Source organism: Convolutriloba macropyga, chromosome 14 (genome assembly GCF_964194025.1).
Source record: "Convolutriloba macropyga chromosome 14, txConMacr16.3, whole genome shotgun sequence".
Classification (NCBI taxonomy): Eukaryota; Metazoa; Xenacoelomorpha; order Acoela; family Convolutidae; genus Convolutriloba; species Convolutriloba macropyga.
The window spans coordinates 28908646-28922078 of NC_134481.1; the positions used below are offsets into that span (position 1 = coordinate 28908646).

The 13433-nt window shown below is 35.4% G+C and overlaps 2 protein-coding genes across 2 annotated transcripts in view; one reads left to right on the plus strand and one right to left on the minus strand.

Moving 5' to 3' along the window:
• The window catches only part of LOC142353214 (uncharacterized), a 712302-nt gene that overhangs the window by 132592 nt on the left and 566277 nt on the right, over positions 1-13433 (minus strand). The window lies entirely within an intron of this gene.
• The window catches only part of LOC142353212 (uncharacterized), a 276576-nt gene that overhangs the window by 83971 nt on the left and 179172 nt on the right, over positions 1-13433 (plus strand). The window lies entirely within an intron of this gene.

The following is a 13433-nucleotide window of genomic DNA, read 5'->3' on the forward strand; positions in this document are numbered from 1 at the left end:
AGTTGTTTATTTTATGATACTTTAGATGATCATTAAAGGTGAAATACCGTACATTTGAGGCATTTAGTTCCACCTAATAACCATCCAAGCTTATGTCAACAAAAGTAAATATTGCAGTAATTTGACATTTACTATGTAAACAATTACCTAAATCATTTTCTTGATTAACCAATCAGAAACAAGTAATGATGATGTTATAAAAGATAAAAATTTGATTATTTACTTTAACCTAATTGTTTGATTAGTGAAACCGTATTGTATTTAGAACCATTAGAAACTGTTACCAAGAGCAGTTGGCTCTCAGATAGACTAAAATTTGATTCTTAACAACTTTAGTCTTTTTTGCTAAGTTTTGCTAGATCTTAAGATCTTGCGAGTTCTAAGTTATTTGAGCTTACTTGAGGAGTTTCCAACAATACTAACTACTCGCTGAAGCCTTACAAACTTCAGCACGAGATTAAACATAGATTATCACTTAGGATTTTCTTAACTTCAATCAACAAAATTAAAGTTACAGTCCTTTAAATACGTCCGAGCGACTAATTATTTCTGCGAGATCGTTAGTCAATCGAACCCAGTGAAGAACCAGGCCGGCGTAAAACTCGAGAACCAGGCTGTGATATATCGGTTCCGCTGATATTCTTGAGCAGCCGCAACAGTTTGAATCTTTCGTTATTAAATGCAATTATTTCTTACCGCCGCCACACAGTTGTGTCTGAACGGAAGTCCCAAACTGCAAAATATTCCCAGACAAAATAGCCCAATAAAAGCAGATAAAACAGTCCCAGACCAAATAGTCCTGAACATATTGAAAAAATTATCAAACATAGCTGACATAATTCCAGAAAATAGCCGCAATAGCTTTGGAGATCTGCATATTAAAAAAACAATGAAAAAGACAGACCAAGAAATTATCTCCATTAGGTGCTCCCAATAACCTTCATTTAGAGTGACAGGCATTCACTTGACCTTATCTCTTGAATTAATGTGAAGAAAAGTCTATTTCAAAGTGAGGAAGAGATTTTTGAGAGTGAGGTCAGTCACGTGTGAGCAAAAAATTAATCACGCGAATAGCAAAAAAACTCGCGCCACTAAGAGTGAGAAATGACGTCATTCACGCACAATTGAAATTGCATGAACGAATGAACAAGAAGAATATTTGAAGTGATTGTGACGTCATATGGTCGTAACAAAAATCTTGACGACGAAAAAAACAAGAGAAGGCCAATAATAGCCCCAGCTATCGCTGTGCGGATATTAAACATAATCTATGAGCAAAGCTTCTGAATGCATTGTTTTTAATTGATATGAATTACGAATAAACCAAAACCTTGCTTCAAAATACATAATTTGGTGAAAAAACTTGTAATGAGCTTAATATTTGTTCAATAACAAATCAATGACAAACAATGATATGAATAACTCAAGGAGTTTCTCTGTTAATTGGCGTGCATATATTTAACACTGTGTTTAGCTGGGAATATTTGGTCTGTGACTGTTTAAACTACTTTTTTGGACTAATTTGTCAGGGAATATTTTGATTTTCGGAACTATTTTTTCTGGGACCGTTTCTTCTACTTTTTTGTGACTATTTTGTCAGTGAATATTTTGCTATTCGGGACTATTTTGTCTGGGACTGTTTTATCTACTTTTTTGGACCACTTTGTCAGGGAATATTTTGTTATTCGGGACTATTTTGTCTGGGAATATTTTCTGTACTTTTTAGGACTAATTTGTCAGGGAATAATTTGCTATTGATGACTATTTTGTCTGGGACTGTTTCATCTACTTTTTTGGGACTACTTTGTCAGAGAACATTTTGCTATTCGGGACTATTTTGTCTGGGACTGTTTTATCTAATTTTTGGGACCACTTTGCCAGGGAATATTTTGGTATTCGTGACTATTTTGTCTGGGACTGTTTTATCTACTTTTTGGGACCACTTTGCCAGGGAATATTTTGTTATTCGGGACTATTTTGTCTTGGAAAATTTTATGTTCTTTTTAGGACTAATTTGTCAGGGAATATTTTGCTATTGATGACTATTTTGTCTGGGACTGTTTCCTCTATTTCTCTGGGACTACTTTGTCAGAGAACATTTTGCTATTCGGGACTATTTTGTCTGGGACTGTTTTTTCTACTTTTTGGGACCACTTTGCCAGGGAATATTTTGCTATTCGGGACTATTTTGTCTGGGACTATTTAGTACTTTTTGGAACTACTTTGTCAGGGTATATTTTGCTATTCATGACTATTTTGTCTGAGACTGTTTTGTCGGTTCACCTTCACACTAGGTATTCAGCAGATATCAACTGAATTATATTTTGCTATTTTCAGTGGTATCGGATGTGGTATCGTATCAAAACTCTTTCTGTTGGAACATTAACGAGATAGGAATTTTTCTATACAACGCTGTATTCCAAAAGTTAAGCAATTGAAAACTATTTATATAACAAAATTCAAGCGCAAAACATTGACCATTTGTCACACTTTTGAACGAAAACTTTAAAGAGGCGTGGATTTATTCCGCAATTAACAACACTAAAAACAATTCGAGAAAAATGACTTGCAAATTTTAAGAAAAATCTTCCCGTTTGCTTTGCAAACGCACAACACGAAACCTTCATTTTAATTAATAGCAAGTCGCTGCTTTTTTCACATATTATAATAACAAAACTAAATAATATTCTACCGAAGTGTGCACAAAATGAAACCAAAATGGTGTACATTATTACAATCATCATGCAAAACAGGAGCGCATTAAATCAGGAGGCTAATCTCAATACTTCTCAATCTACCAAACTATCACGATACAAGTAACACGCGCGCACTGGATTAGATTGCTAATAACAAAATACATAATTCTAAGACATTCTAATGGAGCAATTATGTCTATTTACCTGAATAGGCTTATCAAATTTGGGCAAACAGAAACTCAAATTGGTGATCAAAGTATAACATTGATACAGATAATGACATTAAACAATTAATTCAAATAAGTACATCACAGAGTTCCTTTACATGCATCAGCACAAAAATTTTCAGGTGATGAAAATCGACTATAATTTTAACACTTTTTAGTCTCCAGTTGGCTTACGATAAAAAACTAAATTTCTCATCCATTTAATATCACATGCCATCGCAGCGCCCCCGCAAGTCAAATTGTTTTTACGGATCGTTTTTTGGAATGGAATTTGGAACGGTTCTTTTGTTTACAATCTCCACACAAACCAAACGTGTAATGGTCTTTTCACATAGCTGACTGCAAAAATAGCTACAGAAGACAGTGCAAAACATTATTGGAAGTACAATAAACGCATCTAAAATTTGCAGTTATTACATTTCACGCTACTTTTCATCAAACTTGTACTTCCGGGTCGTAAAAAAGTTCATAATTTTTATTTTCAATTAACTGTTGGTTAGCAAGTTTTAAGTCCTCGGGGCCGTTTTCACCCATTCTCTAGCTATTAGGGTTATGGATTCCACATTCAGTGTACTAGCTCGTGAAAAAGACCAATAGATTTTGGAGATAATTCGATTCTTTTTACAGAAGCAAAATGTTCGCTATTCATTTTGAGTTGAGTAACTTTATTTTTTGACATGATACTTTTACCGTTTGTTTTAACTTTCTGGTTTTTTTTGGGAAATATGAAAGACCAGGTATACATTAAGCAACGTTACTTAACGCAAATAAATAAGAAACATGATAATTTAGAAAATGTGCTGATTTATTTCCAGAGAATGCTGATTATATTATTCATTGCGGCTGTTCGTAGCGTTTCACGTTTTCCTAACAGAAATTTTTTGCTTCTCTGTGGTGACATGGAAAAAAATCCTGGACCCTATGACTCAAAACTTTCTTCTTTGGATGATGCTATTTTTGGCGCTCAAACTGGCATTAAAATTCTACTTTTCAACGCACGTAGCATACAGAATAAGTATCAAGATATATCAAACTTGCTCCAGCAGCTGGATACGGAAACTTTTGTTATAGTAACTGAAACTTGGATGAGCGAAGATCAAAGCGGGAATATAAACCTCAGCGCTGAGCACAATTTTTTGCATAAAATTGGTCACATCAAACAGGAGCAGCTAAGGGTGGGGGTGTAGGAATATGGATTCCTAAGAAAATAAATTTTAAACGCAGAAGAGAATTTGAGTTAGCTGACCCGAAATATTTTGAAACTTTGTGGCTGGAGCTAGGCAACCCTTTAACTGAAAAATGTCTCATTAACATCTCCTATTGTCCACATCAAAGCCTGGGTGACTTCTTTTTAGACGAATTAAATGCAGAGGTTTCTAATGCGTTCTCAGCTACAGATAATATTCTCTTATTTGGTGATTATAACATTGATAAGTTGAGCGTAAATGGGCAAAATGCATTCAGAATTTTGCGGCGGGACTATGATTACAGTTATCTAACATTGATATTCCTACACGCATAAGCAACAATAAAAAAAGTTTGATAGATCACGGTTTCTCGACTAATGAGCAAATCACTAGTTGGAATGTCTGCTTACCTCCTATCGATATTGATCATAATGTAATATTTTTTCAGAGCAAACTTTTTCTGTTAGAAGAAAAACAAAATTTTTTTTAATTAGATACAAAAAATTTTGTCGAGGAAAAATTTAATAGAGATCTGGCTCTTGCAGATTGGAGAACAGTTTATCAACAAAGAAACTGCGATGAAATGTTTGCAGAGTTTAACAAAAATTTTCTGACAATACTTGAGAAAAATGCACCAACAGAGAAGAAATTAGTTTCCAATACAAAAAGACTACTTCAGAAAAACCTTGGATGACAAAAGAAATTAAACATTTAGTTGCTGAGAAACATCGTTACTTCAATGAGTACAAATTGACACAAAGTGCTGAATCTTTTGCGTCATTTAAAAAATATCGCAACCTTGTAAACCGAAAGTTAAAAGAAGCACAAAATCAATTTTCAGAGGATTTTTTAAAGAAAATTGAAACAACAAAAGAGAAATGGAAATTCATTAAGAAAAAAATCGGAAAGAAAAATAACAGTCCAAACATCACTGAAATTGACGAGAATAGTAAAAAACGAAAGACAAAAAATCAATATGTAACGCTTTTAACAGAGTTTTCAGTGAAATGGGCATCTACAGAGGGCATATTGTTCCATTGAACGTCGAAAAAATAGAGCGAACTTTTCAAGAGTTTAATTTTAGACCTTTTACTTTGAGGGAAATCTATAAAGTTATTGACAATCTAGACAACCACAAAGCACCAGGGCCGGGATACATCAATGCTTGGGCATTGAAATCCGGAAAATATGCTATTGGGACACATCTTCAGATTATATTTAACGATTGTATTCAAGAGAAAGTTTTTCCAACAATTCTTAAGGATGCACACATCACACCAATTTTCAAAAAAGGAGATGTTTCTGTTTTAACTAATTATCGTCCAATTTCTGTAACACCAAATTTTGCAAAAGTTTTTGAAAGGCTTTTACTTAATCAGTTATTAGAATATCTTGAAAAATTTGCGCTCTTGAACAAAAAACAATTCGGTTTCCAATCTCGAAAGTCGTCTACTGATGCTGTCCTTTACTTTATTGAAAAAATTATAGGAAATATGCAAGATAACGACACAGGTGCTGTGTTCTTAGATCTTGCAAAAGCTTTCAATTCAATTTCACATGAAGTCTTTCTCAAGAAAGCTGAAAATTTCAACCTCTCTCAATCAACAATTTTACTTCTCAAATCTTTTCTCGAAAATCGAACACAATGCGTAAAACTGGGTATTGACTTATCAGATAAATTAACTATTAATCATGGTGTTCCACAAGGAACTGTGTTAGGACCTCTTATTTTTCTGTTATATGTCAACGATTTTTCTGAAAAGCTGGAAGGTGATAATGATGTTGTTCAATTTGCGGATGACACTAGTATTATATGCAAATTTGAACGTAATGAAAATATTTCCCAAAAAATTGAAAAAATATTAGAACAAACAGACAAATACCTGACAGAGAATCAACTCACATTAAATGCCGATAAAACAGAGATGTTATTCTTTACAGATCATACTAATTCGGATCCAGAAATTTCTTTTAAAGGCGAAGTTATCAAACCAGCTCATGCATGTCGTCATCGGGGAGTACAAATTGATTCAAACTTAACCTTTGAAAATCACCTGAATTCAGTTTTAAGCAAAATGGCTAATGCAATTCGTTCTTTGTATCTTGTAAGAAATCAAATACCTTTGAAAGTAAGAATTGATGTTTTCGTCAGTTGTACTCTCTCATCTTTCTTTCAGTGGAGTATTCCTCCAAACTCTTACAGTGAAAAACATAAACCGCATAAACAGGCAAATTAACTGGGGAATAAAAGTTTGTTATTTTCGTCAAAAATTTGACCACTCCATTGATCTTCTCATTAAGGATCGTATCCTGCCAGCCGAATTGTTTATCTCAAAAGTTAGCCTAATGAAGCTACAAACAGATAAAAAACAATGGGAAACATCCGAAAATTTTAAAAAAGTTTACTAGTCGCCATAACGCCAGACAGAACAACAGAACAAATCAAATTATTATAAAAAAGAAAACGAAAACGAAGTGGAGTAACAAATCTTTAATCTTGAAAAGCGTTCAAAAATGGAACAAATTGCCCTCTTCAATAAGAACTTTTAACAGTAAAACTTGCTTTAAAAATGTTTTGACCGAGTTTTTGCTCGATCAACGCAGGAAAGTACCCGTTAATAGACAAATAGGAGCCTTCAAATCCTATTTTTACCTATAAAAACTAACAGCCACAATTTGAAGATTACTATATTAATAACAATGCTGATTAATTTATTTAACATTTTAGAGCATGTAGATATCTAACCTTAGGGTTATAGTCTGAGTAATTTACATGTTTCAAAAAAAAGAAGCAGTCAACCTCGCCCGTAGTTTTCGTTATTACTGAATTCATAAAGACCATAATACTCAATTCATTTTGTACAATGAGTAGCCCAACCACTGATAATTGCATGAAATGCTAAGACATGAGTATAAAGCTGCATGTTGCCTGAACATCATTGCGTCTCAATAGAGGGGAGCGTCTCAATTAATGTTTTCGTCCAACGAGAGGGTATAAATAAAATATCCTCATTATTCTACTCACCCAACTATGAGTTGCACTATGGTTGCTTTCATAAAAGAACTCTTGAAACTTCAGAGGGCAACCAGTCATTACTATTTATTTTACCCAATGAGAGAGACAAGCAAATTTCACTTTATCGAAGGAAAAATTTGATCAACATCGCCGAACTAAGATTTGCTGAAGTCCGAAGTCAAACGTGAAAGTTAGAACTTACTTTATAACGAAAAAACCAGATCAAAAAGCAAAGCGAATTAAAACATACCCGGCAGATTGCCGGAAAATAGCCGCCGTTGATTCCAACAAGCATGATTGGGATTGAAAGAATAGAAGATATCGAAAAAAAAGATTTTTGTACAAAAACATTTTTTAAATCCGATTTAGTAGTTGAACAATTTAGCATTTCGTAGTTGAACATAATTCTGTTTCTTAGAGAGAGGCTGCAGGGGCTACTATCAATACCAATAAGCATAAGAGATGGTAACTAAGACTTATAGGAACGACGTTCAAATAGCGGGCATCTAAAATTGGGCTTTATGGGTTTATCCCGTTTCTATTTCTGACTTCAATTTTTTATACTGACTCTGTTCATTTTGAATTGCTTTGCTGAGCAACTGATGTTCAAATTCACTTTTAGCAGAATGAGAGAAGAGATAAACTAGCCTAGAGAAGTCAAAAAGATTTCACGCAAAAAGATGAAAAAGCGGCAAAATGGTAAAGCGAAAAAAAGTTAGACAAAATAAAAAAAACATAGCAGGACAAGTCCTGACGTACAAATCAAAGAATTTTCATTGACTAAACAGAAAAACTAGACCTAGAATGGACTATGAGTGAATTGAGAAAACTTGTAAAAAAAATCAGATCAAAAAAATAAAAAAACAGAAGATCAATGTCAAAATGCCGCATGTGAACAAGAAAACCACAAGCGAGAAATCAAAATTTAATGAAAATTTAAAAACTAGGCCTAGAATGAGCTGTGAATGGATTGGGAAAACCATCTAGAAAAAAATCCAATCCGAAAAATCGAAAAAACAGTAAAAATCAGAGTGAAATTGCCGCATGTGAACAAAAAACCACTACCGAGAAACCGAATTTTTGTTCAAACACCGTTTTCAGCGAAAAAAGTTCACGCCGCAAAACCACTCGCTTTTTCGCTACATTTCCGGTTTCGGCGTGACCAAAATCACTACTCCAATTCGACTTCAAAAATCATGAAAATGTGTGAACAGATCAAAAAAAAAGACAGCGCCCCAATACAATTCAAATTCTTTGAATTGTAATAGGATTGCTATAATAGCCGGCTGAGAAGATGAGGGCGGCTATTATAAAAGGAACATAACCGACTAACGACCTTCTCTCAAACAACCGAGGAGCGTTGGCTTCGTTAGTAGCTGGCAACGGTTTAGTGAAGCTAGCTTCAGGTTAATTGAAGGGACGTGAGGTGAGCGCAGAGGGGGGGGGGATGCACCTAAGAACCGCCCTTCACTCCAAAACAGTCTCCAAAACAGTTTCAATGAATAGCATATTTGGAGACTAGTGAACTGAAAAGCTCTAAGAGCACTTAATGCCCGCACAGCGCTACCTGTTTATCCCGTTTTTGAGGACAAAGTCAAATGCGTCACACGAAAAATCGGTCAAGCGAAAAATCGCATAAAAAAGACCGACAGGACTAATATAACTGCCACAAACTTCGTTTGAGAGCAATTAATAAGAACACATGCTAAGCAGAGGGCATCTAAAATTGGGCTTTATGAGTCTTTCCCGTTTGTATCATTGATTTTGTTTTTTTTTATTACTGCAATCATTAGATTGCGTGTCAGAGCAACTGCTGTCAAAAACTTTTAGCAGAGCGAGGAAAGAAACTAGTCTAGAGAAGTTAAAAAAATTTCACGCAAAATGTCGAAAAAGCGGTAAAAGTAGGTAATACAAAACAACTTTTTATTCGACAAAAACCGACAGGACGAGACCTGAAACACAATCCAAAGAGTTGAGTAAAATCTAAACATAAAACAACTAACGTCGGAAAATTGGGGTCAACAGTGGGGGGGGGGTCTTCAACCTCAATGAACGGCCCTTAACACCATAAGTATAAGTCTCCAAAACAGTTTGAGCTGAAACAGAGGCGAAAGGCTCTAAGAGCACTTAATACCCACTAGACGTTACCTGTTTATCCCGTTTTTGAGGACCAAAAGTAAAAAAATTACGTCAGACGCAAAACCGGTGAAGCAAAAAATTTCAGAAAAAAGACCACTTGACTAATATAATTGCTACAAACTTCGTTTGAGAGCAGTGATAATCAAAAAACCAAACAAATAAAATCTTTGCTACAACTTTTGAGGCCTTAATCCGGAAGCAAATATATGATAACACAAATATACCCATTAACACAAGCACAGGCATTGAAAGGGTTTACTGGCCACTGAAGATGGAAAAATTCGAGAAATATGACAAATACTTAAAATGAAAATTGCAGAATTTATTCAAAAATTCGCCAAATGACTGTTCAAAGCAATTAATTTCTCGAATCAGACCAATAAACTATCTGCAAGTCTTTAAAAAGTTGAATTGGCACTTAAAGATCGGTAACCTCAGAATAGACATTTGAAAACAATAGCAAATCTTGAACTGTTGCCAAAATTCGTGCTATTGATATCTTCAAAACCATTTTATTGTCCTCGGAGCCTTACCAGTCCCTTAATTTTATTAAAAATTTCAAACTTTGTGATATTGAAATGTTCAAAATTGTTTCATTGCTCCTAACAACTATGCAGTAACCTACTATCAAACCCTAGGGGAGCTTCCCTGGACCCTGGGGCTGGAAAAACTAATAACATTGCAAAACTTATTTAAAAAATTGCTTAAATTCTTTATATTAAAATGTTAAAAACCATTCCATTGCCAATAGAAACTACGCAGTAACCTATTATCAGAAGTTAGAAAAAACAACCGATTAACGTCAGGCGAATGGCTCTCAAACGGCCGGTCAGGGTTTTGCGTCGGTAGTAGCCAACTGGGGCTTAAGGATGCCAGCATTAGGGGGGGGGGGGGTGACCGGAGTGGTGTGTGGAGGTTGGCTGACAATGGGAGCATTGAAGGGGGCTGGGGGAGCTGATGGCGGGGAGAGTGCGCTGATGGGGTCAAACTTTTAAGGCTGAGAAACGGCCTTCACACTATGAAATTGTCTCCACAAAACAGTTTTGGTGCATCGCATTCATTCTGCATTCTCAGAGTTTTGTACGGCTCAGGGCTCCGAGAGAACTTAATACCCTCCGAGCGCTACCTATTTATCCCGCTTTTGAGTCCGAAATATCAAATGGGCCAGACAGAAAAATCAATCAGTCGAAAAAATAAAAAAAAGACCACAGGACAAATATACACAGGACAAAGATAACTTCTTATGAAAGCAATTAATGACAAAAATTTGCATAACTGCAAACTTGAAAATTGCATAATTGATTTAAAAAAATGCGGAAGTTATTTATACAAAATTGTGGAAACCCAATCCATGGCCAACAGAAATTATGCAGTAGTCTATTAATAAACCCTATTATTGCTAATTTTATCACAAAATTGCTAAAATTCTTTACATTAAAATGTTAAAAACCATTCTATTATTACCAATAGAAACTGTGCAGTAACCTATTATCAAACCTCATAGGAGATTCTCTGCCTTCTGGGTTTGTAAAAACTCAAACAAACTCAAATAAGTATAATTTTGCGTGTTTATCTTTGCAGTGCCAAAACACTTAGCTAACAAAACGCTCATAAAAATATAATGTCTTGCAAAAATACCTTTTATCAACTTTGACAAACGTCAATTTAAGACTGATCAAACAAAATACTCGACGGAAAAACTGACGGAAACGTGAATAATTGCACCATTTGAGGTTCAAAAACTCCTAGAAATGAATTAAGGCCTTGAATTAAGGCCTTCCCAGCAGCTGTACCACTCGAAGGACTACTAGTTATGTAGTCTCTGTGCCAGATATGTGCCTATAATTAAAATTAAATCCCACTGTGCGTTACTTGCTTATCCCGTGTTGAAAGATCAAAGTCCTGGAAAATGTGTGAAAACATCTTGCAAGAAAGACAGCACCAATATAATCCAATTCTTGGATTGTAAAAAGGAGATCTACTATTATAATAGCCGTTGAGAGACTGACGGCGGCTATTTAAAATATAGGATAGAAATATCGTATTAATAGTACGAGATATGTTTATACTAACATAGCAAGCACTTCGCTAAACTTACCCAATGAAATATGACTGAAGATAATTTCACTTTCGCTGAATAAAATTGCGTATGATCAGACCATTCTAGACCAAACGTTCTTGTGACCAGTCCCATCCCAATTATGATGAGTTATGAGATTCGGACTTGCTCATTATATATGATTAATGCTTTTGCTTTAATCAAAAACAGTTTTGAACCTATTTGGCTTTGAACGTTCTTAAAAACTCGTAAGATAACAGACTAACGTCGGAAGAATTGATCTCGAACGGCTAGTACGAGCTCTAGTCAATTGCAGCCTACTTGAGTGGGGGAGGTGAGGCCCTAATGCGACTAAGAACTTTATTAGGGACTTCAAATAACCTCATTAGAGGCTAGTAAATACCAGATGAAAACATGGCACCAGTTTTGGCTCACTTATCATTTGACTTCTAGCATTAAATTGCCACCAATTGAGTTCAGCCGCTTTAAATTGTGGTTGAGAGAGAATTTAAGATCACGCGAAACGCAAAAGGTCAAGGGCGTAAAAGCCACTCGAAAAGTCAAAACGGTCAAGAAAAAATTTGCATAAAAAAGACACGTTTACAATAATTGCTTCTCTACGAGAACAATTTAAAAAATACAGCCATTTTGGGTATTTAAGATTGCATTACCAAAACTTGTAGTCCAAAATTGGACATTAAAAAAGTTACGGAAAAGACAAACGGAAAAGACCCAACAACATATAAAGTATTCCGGGTCTTTCCCTTTATAGCCTCCTCCCATTATGGTATAATTACCATGATTGGGGGGCTATAGGTAATCTGCCCTAGTCGAGAAAAGGTCAGAAATGTTTTCAACTAAAACAAAAATTAAAATCGACTCTCATTTGTTAGCATTCTACTCTTTTCATAGCCTATACTTGTAACTTGTTTGAAAACACTATCCATGAATAAAATTCAATGGAACATAATTGTTATATTAAACGGACGCAATGCTGAATCATCACATTTTCACATTTTACTTTGCGGCGATAAAAACCAAATTTTGGCTAATTTTCTTCCTAGAAAGAAATTAATCTTGCAGGAAAACGATTCCGCTTATTTTTATTCTTCTGGTAGAAGCGTTCCTTGACTCAGAGTTTTCTCTGAAGAAATAGTCCTTGAGGATGAGTCCTTTATAGAATTGTCTTTGCAGAAATTGGGTCTCCCAGTTTCAAAATTACTTCGTTATACCCGCAAAAAAGTCATACGTTTCACTTGCTTTGCAAGTCAATTCACTCAGTTTATAACAATTGTGCTTTTGGTTGGTTAGTTGTTTCTTATTCCAACTTTTTTCCGGGTGGTTTATGTATTTGCAAGAATCTTACAAGATAAACTTTTTCTTGCAAGATCTTGTAAGATAAACTTTTTTTGCAAGAATCTTGTAAGATCTTACAAGATAAACTTTTGGACTCGACTAGTGTGACCACTAAGCTGGGGGGGGGGGAGGGGAGAGGGCTATAATGGTAAAGACCCGGTATTCCTTTCACAAAACCAATAAAACATAACCGCAAAGCGAGCGGTTGTCTTTGGTAGTACGCAGCTGGGGCTTAGAGATGCTAGCGTTGGTGGGAGGGGTGAGAGGTTGAGGAGGCTGGGCTGGGGATGGGATGAGTGGTGGTGGGTGACTGAGGAGGGTCATACATTTAAGATTAATCACCGGCCTTCAAACCATAAAACTCTCTCCCCAAAACAGTTCTGGTGACTGACATTCTTATAGACTGGTAAGGCTAAGTCTCTAAGAGAACTTAATGCCCTGGTAGCGTTACCTCTATCTCGTTTTTGAGGACGAAGAGTGAAATCGTTCACGCAAAAAATCGCATTAAAGAGACCACAGGAAAAAAAATTGCTATCTTCCAAATTTAATGTAGCGCCAATGCGCAAAAACTTAGGGTGTCGCTCAGTTTTGGCGAACAGTTTTACGAAGTCTGTTCATTTGTATACAAAGTTATCCTTTCGGCGAACAGTTCCGGGACAATTTTTTTGTATCAAATGTTGGCTCGAGCAAAATCGTTTACGATCTCAGCTCCCCTAGTCGAGAAAAAAAGGTCAGAAATGTTTTCAACTAAAA